Below are 11,339 nucleotides of genomic sequence, written 5' to 3' on the forward strand. Positions count from 1 at the left end.
AAAACCAAATCTAATTTAATTTTCTAATTAATTTCACTCAGATCATTTACAAAACTATCACCACAAAACATATCAACAAACAAACACCCACTTTCACAATTGGGATCAGACTTGATCATGCAAAGAAGACATTTTTAAGTTTTAAGGTTCTAATTGAGTCCATGATTGACTATACTTGTACCTGCTATGGTCAGATCTGAGTGATCTTACAGCTTTGTTATTGTTACACTCAAATGCATTTACTGGCTCACTCCTGTTCTTATCCTTATATCCATTCTAAAATATAATGGCAGTCTTAATGTTTGTTATTGCTTGTGAAATTTTAGTTTTTATATATAGTATATGAACTGTGTGTATGATGTATAATATATAGTATATGGATACATTCAGGTTGAATGAATGAATGAATAACACACACTTCAATTGGCTACATACAAATCACTTTTATGTATAGCGTCACAGTTCAATTATTCATCAAAGAATCAGGATTGTGACATAACAAGACAAAACCATATATAAGCACCTTTACTGAGTGGTGATGTAGACCTGTTTTAGTGAAGCTTGTTTCAGAGTACAGATGTTGATCAGTCATTTGAATGACTGCAACACCTCAGCGCTCTCACTCCTGCTGGGGTCGGCTCTCCATGAGCATATCTGTCCAGAGGCCCGCTATCTAGCAACATGATGTAGCAAGACCAACAACTCATTCAAACGGATTTGGTTGCCATGACACCCAAGCTTAGCCTTGGTTCACAAAGTGGATGTTTACTGTTTTCTACTTTCATTTTTCTTTCACTCTTTGTCTCTCCTCACCTTACCTCAAGGAACTGTAATACACCATTTGTGCACAGCTCAGTAACACTTGTCAGATCACGATGTGCTGGGCTGGAATATACACCCACTTCAGCTCTGTTGTGCAGCAGAGGAGGCATCCTCGCACCCACTGGATGTCCCTGGGATAATTGGCAAAGAACATCTTGTTATTTGCCCTCTATTTTAGTGCAATGCTGTCTGTTGTGAAGTCTTTCCCTGTGGAAAAAATGATTATGTTCTCTTGCTTTGTCTGCGCTCGACCTTGGCTGTGTCATGTGACTAGTCATTTCAAACCTCACTGGTTGTCATGCCAACAGTATATCTAAGGCAGTCGTGCTGGTTCAGTGGAGAGATGGGATGTTTGCACTTCACAGACAGGCAGGCAGGTGCATGCAGTCGGTCCAGGACTATAACCAGGGCAGAGTCTTTTTAACCAAGGTACACTGGCAGCCGTGCCGACTGTGAGGATACACTGCAGAGAAAATGTCTTAAACAGTAGCTTTCATCTCTTGTTAAGTACACATTTGATGAGTCTGATTCTCTACACTGCATCCTCCTCCTCTCAGTCTAAGATGACACGCTGACACTGAAGTGTCTTTGGAGCAGAGAAGGTGATTTTTCTGCTGCTTCTCCCTGAGTTGCTTCTATAAAACAGATACAACAAAAAATGAGCAGTAAAAAGTGACACTGTGTTAAGTTCAGCATAGATGAAAGATGTTATAAATAAACAATATAATAATTAGAGGAGCAGTTAGGATTGTTTATTGTGTGTTAACCATGAAATCGCTGTAAGAAAAAAAAAAAGTACCCAGCAATTAATATTTTGCTCCAAGTTCTTCCTTAATTCTACATGGACAACATTTCAACCACTAATGGTCTTTGATGTCTAACAGAGTCTCTACTGTGGCTGTAAACTCTTGAAGGTTGATTAGTCTTGTTTCCAATTTGTAGCCCATCATGTGGTGTAACTTCTTTTAGATTCATTCTGCAGTGATTTCTTTTAAGGAAGATACTACACTGCAACTATTATTACGCTTTTATGTTCATCCTAATATTCTGGGCTTCTGGAGGAGCTGGGCCCTCAACCCCAACATACTTAACACCAGCTTCGCATTTTTCCTGATTTCATCCAAATTGCTCTAACACAGAATTTCTGTTAATTGTGTTTTATAGCAGTTCCTAGGGAAACGTATTGCTGCTACGCCGGAAAAAGGAAAAAGCATCAGTATCACGTTATAATGTGAAAGTCATCTTTGGTTTCAGGCAGATGACTCCCCATAATGTACCCCTACACTTGATGTGTGATGTGATTATTTTCCTTCAGCTGTTAGAAGTGAGGCTCTATGTACAGTTAAAACATCCTCGGGTCATGTCATCCTACCATGAAGGCTACAGAGAGAGATCTATCTTTGCATATCCTAAAAGGAGTCAGGGGACCACGGCCTGTGTGCTCTTTAACATGTGTTAGTGCTTGTGGACTGTGGTGGCCCCTCCTACATCAGTTAAATGAATGACCCTACCTTAAGTGGGTCGGATTCATTCATCATTCTGTACACAGCTGGATGAATGAGTCCGACCCTTCGTATGCAGCTCCATGCATTTTAAAATCCTTCTCAGTGTAAGCATATTTATTACAGTATCATCCACTCTGCTCAGTAACAGCAGAATCTCATCATGTCTGTGAGTGGGTGAAACAAGACACAGGTGAAACACATGAACCCCCCCCCCCCCCCCCCCCCCCCCCCCCCACACACACACACACACACACAGACACACAGACACACAGACACACACAGATACACAGACACACAGACACAGAAAACCTTTCAAAATAAGACACAAACTAAAACAGCACAGGACAGACAGACAAGATGTGACAAACTTTGCAATTATTATTCTTTCACTTGCAGCAGTCTGGTTTGTGGAAGCACAAATCAATCAGTAAAACCAATATCAGCAAAACCCATGATTTAAGTTCTGTTTCTGGGACTGACTAATACTATCGTACTAAGTAATGACTATATTGATTCACTCTAATATTGTTTTAAAATTCTGATTCACATGCAGCTATTGTTGTGAGAAGTGAGATTTAATGAGTTAGAGCCTCAGGCATCCCCAGGCCAGATGGGGTACGAAGTCCTCCAGTGAGTCCTGGGTCGGCCCCAAGGTCTCCTTCCAGTCAGCTTTACCCGGAGCTCCTCCAACAGCATGCGCCCACTGGGCATCTTCATTCACCAGCTGCTCTGCTCACCACCTCAGTCTGACACAAAGCCTGCATGACAGGCAGTCAGTTTCATAATCTTTCTTACCCTCTCTCGTGAATAAGAATGTAAAATGGCTGCTGTTCCCCTCACCTGGATGGGACAGGCATCTTTGTTCTGGGATGACTGCAATCTAAAACTCTGGGGGGCTGTTCCTCATTCAAACTGTGCTATGCAGAGATGCAAACTGCTCCAGTGCACTTTTATGATCATGGTTTGTTCCCAAGAGGACACAGTTATCTGCAAGCAGCAGGGTTGCCATCATGATGTCTCTAAACCTTTTATTTATGACAGTAGAAATGTCTCATAAAACACAACACAAAAAATGCAACACAAAAACTACTAAAATAATAACTCAGGTGCTGAAATGAACACAAGCAAAAATCAAAACAATAAAGTCTGTTCACTAAAAATTAACAATGCAAAAACAGTTTTCATCGCCAGCATTTTGTGGTCATAATAAACAGGTTTTCCAGTGGGTGCTTTAAGTGTAGACTTTATTGCTCTGAAAAAGCAAGTTTGAGTTCACTTTGCTTTGGATCATTTCACATCTCCAGAGTTTGCTCAGTTGGGTAGATATTACTTTACAATAACTCTGCTAATACCTTAATGAATGCTCATATGTTTTGAGAAAAAAACAGTTGGAAAAAAACAATAAACTCCAACAATCTTCAAGCAGCTACTACATGGCTTCTAAAGCTACTTCAGCAACATTGTTTTGCCAAAACATTTACAAATATACTTCATGCTGTCATACACATATACCAGGGGTAGGAAAATACTGGCCTGTGTGCCAAATCTGGCCCTCCAGCAAAAATATTTGTTTTGAATTTCATAGTTTACAGTAAAACTTAGTTGAACCTACTCGCTGACCCCTGACATGTACTATAAACTATTTGTCAGCTTATGCTGTACTGTGTACTATACACTAAAGTTTACAAGGGTACATCCATACCCTTCTATAAGAATACAGCAGTTTAACATTTTGGGAAAAATGCTTGTTCACAGTTAGATGAGAAGAGCAGCCAGTTAGCTTAGCACAACAACTGGAAATGGAGGGAAAGAGCTTCCCTAGCTGTGTCTAAAGATATTAGCACTTCTAAATCTCATTACTGAATTTTTCTTGAATGTTTAATCTGTACAATAAACTTAAGTCTAACATTTTGGTTTAATAGGGGATTGTAGGGTGGACTATTTCTTGGTCAGGAGCAGTGACTTCCTGGTAGCCAGGTTAGCAGTCTCCCACTGCTTCCAGCCTTAAACTAAGCTAATGGCCTCCTGGTTCCACCTGCAAATTTCATGGATAGCTATGAGAATGATGGCAATCTACCCATTAACACTTGACAAGAAAGGACAAGATAAATGGTTACCTTTAAACCCGAAACCTCAGATAAATTAAAAGCAGTCTTGTAACATGCAGTGAATGTATTTTTATTAAGTTTGATGAGTTTAACACGTCTAGGATTAAAGGATGTACATACGGTATATATAGGCCTGGATTTGATAAGGTGAAGTAGGTATGAACCTTTTCTGTGACTTCCAATTTTCAGCTTAGAGTGCTGCATTTTCACCCACACAAGTTGCTTTGACTTATGCTTCATAAAATGTGTATTAGGACGCCTGCAAAGGCAGCATCATCAGTCCACACGCAGCAGCAGAGTGCTGTAGTGTTCATCCAAGTGAGACGTTCTGACTATTGCATTCCATATAAGTTTAGCAGGAACAGGGAGATAAACAAATGCTGATTTGTCTTATTTCCTTCTTGCTGTGTTTTCTATTTAACTACAAAAGTGCCTCTCTTCCCAACCGGTAAGAGTTTTGCCTAGGTTTTTGGATGGCTTAGGTGCTATGGTTGGAGTGGATGGGCTCTGTGGTCGTGGGGTGTGAGGGTCCTCTCCTCCCTACAAAATGTAATGCTATTTAACTAAAAACTATGCATTATCACATCATTTTAGACTGTCAATACTTATCACAGAGGTTGTAGTTTGTCGCACTAAGATATAGCAAGAGAAAAAGTGAAACAAATATGCTTACTGATGAAGTCGAGCAATGCCCTGAAGTAATCCTTCACATTTTGTGAGTACGACATCAAAAATGATCAATCACAATGTAACATTGGTTAAACAAGGCTTATAGTGAATGGATTTCAACAGTCATTTGCTCATCCTCCCAAAGTCAGGATGAAACCACTAACCAGCTGTAGGAATGGTATATATCCATACTCATCTTACTGGTTTTCATCACAAAAGAATTGGGTTCATTTTTAAACAAGGATTCAAAGCAGGATTAGAACTAATTTATATTTCAAATAGTGTTTTTAGAGCAGCAAAAGTAATGTTCACATCAGCAAAGTCCCTATATAAACTCAATAACATCATACCGGAAACAAATCTAAAACATCAGTAACATAAATAATATTCCTGACATCAAAATACTGAGTGAAGTTTAGAAAGAACGAAGAACTCAGACATCAGTCAGTGTCAGTCATTCATCCTGTCCTCAGTCCTTGTCCCTCTGCTGCGGGTTGAGGGAGGAGTGGCTGCCGTCATAGCCAGCTGCTAAGTGTACAAAAATTTACAAAATGTTCAGACTACAGTCAGAATACATACAGACAGTTTTTGTTTAAGCTTGCTCGTAACAATTCTCTATTAGCTCAACAAGCTGTGGACAAAGCAGGTGGAAATACTGCCTTTCTATGTGTTCATTGTAGTTGTTGTTCAGTTGTCAATTAAGGTTAAGACTTTATCTGTCACTTCACCTGGTTGACTGTGTCCTCCATTATCTGTCTCTCCTATGCTCTGCTCTGTGTGTGTGTGTGTGTGTGTGTGTGTGTGTGTGTGTGTGTGTGTGTGTGTGTGTGTGTGTGTGTGTGTGTGTGTGTGTGTATGTGTGAAACACAGAGAGCAGAGGGCAGAAACTAGTGCAACCATAAATGATAGCAAAACGTGGTAGAGACTCTCAGCATAGTTTTTTCTTTTAATTGGGTTTAGGTGCTGTGAAAAAAACACTAACGGTGCTGCACACTCTATGCAAACTGACAAAATATGCACTCATTCTTTGTCAATGGGAAGTGACTAATTTGCTGCACAAAGCTTTCATAGATGAAGCTGGCAGTGCGACAAGAGGGCGGGACCAATTCAAAACTTCAAACGGTGCTCACATCAAGACAGCTAATCAAGTTGCACAAGTTCATATGAATTGGTCGCTTACAGTGGCTGCACCACCAGTCTTTTGATGTTAGGGAAAACCCTGTTATTACTTTATGGGTAATGAAACAGCATAACATATACAGTATTACTTGACATACTGTATACTGAGGAATTGAAGATATTATACATATACAGATATATAAACAGGCAGTATATTCCCTATCATATATTATAATGACATATTTAAATACTGCCAAATTGCAGGCTTCTTACTGATCAAACTGTTCCTTTAAGAAATATTTTAAAGCCTTTATTTGAGTTGTCACATTGTTCTATTACCAACACTGTCAACATGTCCATTATTCTCTCTGTTTTTGAGGCAGACAAAAAGTGTCGTCAGACACAAATATCAAATCAATAAAATAATCAACAAGCCCAGTATTTGGCTGACAGTACTTCAATATGAGGCGTTGTTCTGAAATTACAGGCTTTTAAGGGTGAAAGGCTAAAAAGTAATCTGATATAGAATGTGGTATTGCCTGTTCTTAAATTGCAATATACACAAATGAGATTCATTGACAGACGACCGTTAACTACTGCTTTGAAACTAATCAAATCTATTCATTATAATTGCGGATGATTTTTCATTGTTTGGTTTAATTAAGCAAGAGTTCAGTGTGGTCGTTGTAGATAGAGCTAGAGGAAACTGTAATTTAACATGAACCAGCTCTGTAACATTACCACACAAACTATACAGCTGAATTGTATCTAATTATGGAGGCATCAGAGCATTGCTTATTTGTCTATAGTTTCCTTAGCTTTGCACAAAATGATGTGCCTCATGTGAAAAATGCTTCCTGGCAAAAATCAAAAATCAATAAAAAATACAAAAACATCTGCTAACATACATATGGCTTACTTTCAGATCTAGCTGACTCATACATAGTCCATATGATACTCTTAATCACCAATTTAGCCTATTTAGTAGATGCATCTCATGTTTCTCAAGGCAAACCACAATCTCAAGATTCAGATCAGGGGAACACCAGTAGGAATTGTATATCAATGCAAGAATCCAAGACAGATTTTGTTTATTTAGCCTAGGCCTCTCATCTTGATTAGGTGCACTGTGAGTGATGCATTTGGATCATTGCAAGGTATCTGGAAAGTTCTGGCAAGGGTTCTGTCAGTCAAGGCTCCTTCCTGAAAAAGCCTTGAATGTGGCACAACTTGCAGAAAAGAGGCAAGATATTATGCTGATGCAAAATGCATTATGGGTCCTGAGTGATCTCCTATCTGCTTTTTATCCATCATCACTGTAATGTGAACCCTGAGGCAAGGAAGCACTTAGCACTTCTCATGGATTTAACCTTTTGCACACCTGCAGTGGTTTCCACTTATTCATAAATCCTTCATTAAGTTTGTTAAGTCCTTTCTAGAAGACCTTGTACTAGTTGCTAAGACAAAGAAATCATGATAACAAGAAAAAGTCACAGTAAGCAGTAACCAAACTTAGTTGGTTTGACATTGTAGTATTTTGTGCAGCAGAGAGATGTCTCATTAAATTAACCTGACCCAACATTTAAATTGCATCACTGTTATAGAAGTTACAGGCGTAAACATTTAGTAACAATTAAATAAGAATTATAGCAAGCTAACGTTAATTCAGTGACTTAGCCCATTCAGTTTGCTACACAATACTTACACCTGGCAGGGACAGGTGTAAATTTTAATAGCAATGTTCTACTTCAAATATACAGCAAGCTAATGTTAATAATGCCCATTAGCTAGTTCATTTGGCTACACAACAGTTACCTGGCAGTCACAGGTGTTAATGAAAATAACCTCTACTTAAGGATGGTAACGTTAATGAAGTGTGCTAGTTCAGTTAGCTACACAACATTTACACCTAACAGCTACTGGTGCAAACATTTAGCAATAACTATTCTTTAGAAATATAGCAAGCAAAAGTTAATTATGTCAATTAACTAGTTCAATTAGGTACAGTTGAACAGTTTCCTGGCAAAGTAAACATTTAATAGCAACCTCTGCATAAAAACTACAGAAAGCTAATGTTAATTCAGTGAGTTTGGGTAGCTGTTTAAGTTAGCTACGCAACATTACACAGCAGTTACAGGTGTAAACATAGAGCAGTAACTAAGCTCTGCTTCAGAAATATAGCAAGCTTACATTCATTCTGTTGGTTCAATTAGTTATTCAACAGTTACCTGGCAGCTACAGATCACACAACCCCTTCCTTCCTCTGACTGCAGTTTTTTTTGCCCCCCCAACCTCTTTTTTCTGATCTCTGTGAACTCAAAGTGAGTCACTAGAGGACAAAATGTTATGTACCACAACTGAAACGCAGATGGCCATGAGCTTTGCTTGAGCCATCGCTTATTGCTCACGAACAGGTTAGCATGCCAACCAAGTGGTGTACTGTGACAGAGAAAACTGTCACAGTACACTAGTCAGTTTGGCAAACCATCCTGCTGCCTAAAGTATAACTGCTCCATGTTGTGGATATTACAAAGTCTCTGTAACTGGGATCAGAATAATAAGCAGATGAAATTCAAATTATATTAGCCATTTTTGCTGGAACATTCAGCCATTTCATATGAGGTGCTTCATGTTTAGAGTGAGACTGCTGCTTCATCCTGCACCACACTCTCTGTAGCCAGGTCTGTTTTACAGTAGATGTATACTATATTTATAGGTGTTGCATGTCTAAGTGGACATAAAGGATAATTTATTACTTTGCACATGAGTGACAGGAGGGATCATACCCAGGCAGCAGAGGAATCAATGTCACCGAGACATATTTAGTTGGCCCCACTTGTCAATCAAATGGCTCTGAATACGTGCATTCTGCGTGTTACATGTAAATGTTTGAAAACAGTGCATATTTCAGCCTGCCGTCAAACACTATAAATCCATCTGAAATTAAATGTAAAGCTGCTATAAGACCATGAGTTTTATGTACCTTCCATTTCTAGGTACTGTTAAATTGTTTGATGTTGGGTATTTATTCAACCGTGATAACTGGCCAAACATCATGGGAAGGTGTTTTTACTGCATTTTTATTTTTACGTGATCAGAAACAACCCTAACCCTAACCCTAGATTTTATTTTAAAAAGACTCTAACTGACAAGGACAAACAAGCGACTCCTAATGAGGGGACACAGTTGTCAGGGGTACGTGGAAAGATTATTGAGTAGCTACACAAAGCAGAAATATATTTACATGTATATCCATGTTTTTTCGGGATTAAACTACCAGCTATGATTAGCTGACAGCCAGGTGTGACTAACTTTTTATTCCCTGATACTAATCCTGATACCTTCAAGTCAAAGCATCTTCCAATCCGAGGAGCAAAGCAATAAATTGATGTTATTGAGTCACTGAATGTGGCACTAAAAACCAAGTTAGAGGCCCGTCAATGAATGAAGGTAAGTAAGTTGCTTAATTTTATGACATTGGCGAAGAAACTTGAATGTGTAGGCTAATGGTCAGTATTGGGTTGATACTACCCTGTTGTATCATCATTGACATATATGCTTTGAAAGTACGTGAAAATCAGTTAAAAAAAACAAGCAGAAAATGCTAAAATTATAGCTGAAAGTATTGCCTCTCTACGGGGTAAAACATGCTAACAAAGAAACAGACCAGTCATAAACATGGGACAAATTTCAGGATTACTTTGGCATGTATGAAAAGATTATTCTATCCACTTTCTATCTATCGATTCTATTTACTATACACTTTTATGTTATGAGGAGTGTTAAATAGTATCCATTAAATAATGAAATCAAATGAACATATTTGGAACAGGATGGGAGGTGTTGATGAAGGGGCACTTGCAATCTCATCTGTGGGAATATAAATAAGATGCAAAAGGTTGTAAAGCACTGACAGAGGGAACAGAAATGCACATTTCATCATAATAAATGGGTACCAACATGTAGTGACAACAAGTTAACCGAATGGAACATGCAGTCCATGACCTCTCTGTAGGTGTTCAAAAAACAGAAGTCGACACGCTACGTTGAAGTTACAAACAATGAAAAGGTGACCTACATGATCAGAAATAGCTCCCATGAACAGAAACATCATAGACTCATGCTCTGTAAGAGTGGAAGGGTATCCAAGGGTGACGTTTTACTCTCAGGGTTTAGAGGCAAACTTGAGTCTGGAAGATCATTACTTCCAACTCCTGTACGATTCAAGAAACCCTGAGCAGAGGAAGTGAACCAGTGTTATTCTCCTCTCAATCCTTTGATGTTCCCCAGAACAAGGCATTTATCTACCAGTTGCTATGCTAGAGCTAATCAGTTATCAACAGGCGAGGAAGAGGGCTTTTATTTTGAATCAATGTGTGGAGCTCAGCTTTTATCTGTATCTAGTCTGGTAGTTCATGGCTGTAAATAATGTGTTCTTTCTCAGTTTGCTTATAGTTGGAGACTTGGAGAAGATGTACAAGTAACTCAGCTGTGTACACTGACAACCTGCCAGCAGTTGATTTGCCAAAAAAGAATATTGAATTCACAGAAAAATTACTCATGATCAATGTTCATAAGACCTTTTTACCATTAACTGACTGTAAATATCTTATGGTTTTGGGAAGTAGAACATTTTGTTCATTTCAGACAGAGACGGCTGCCATGGCTGAGCAATGTTAATAATTACACCTGTGATGATGACAGGGCAGTATAGCCTCATTTCAGACCTTAACTGGCACAATATGTCCATGTTCTGTCTGCTGAGACAAGCTGTGGCCATGTTAATGCATTTATACTGATTTTATCTACAACATTGCAGCCATTCAGATCCAGTCTCCATTGCCTGCACCACTGATTCTGCCATTGTGAAGGGTAAAAGCACCACTAAAGTGTTTGCATAGATATTGCCAAATGAATATAAATGATTTTAATAAAATGATTTGATCATTTATAATCAGTGTCTTGAATCTGTTTTTATTAAGGCCAAGCAAAGGCCATATCTTTGTTATTGTGATTCATAGGAAGATCTAACTCGTTAATTTGGTGTGCTTTATAATCTGATCGAATCTGCTGATAACTAACTGGTTTATCGTGTGGAGAAAGGACATCAGGGTGA

The sequence above is a fragment of the Scomber japonicus genome, chromosome 17 (assembly GCF_027409825.1).
Source record: "Scomber japonicus isolate fScoJap1 chromosome 17, fScoJap1.pri, whole genome shotgun sequence".
Taxonomy (NCBI): domain Eukaryota; kingdom Metazoa; phylum Chordata; class Actinopteri; order Scombriformes; family Scombridae; genus Scomber; species Scomber japonicus.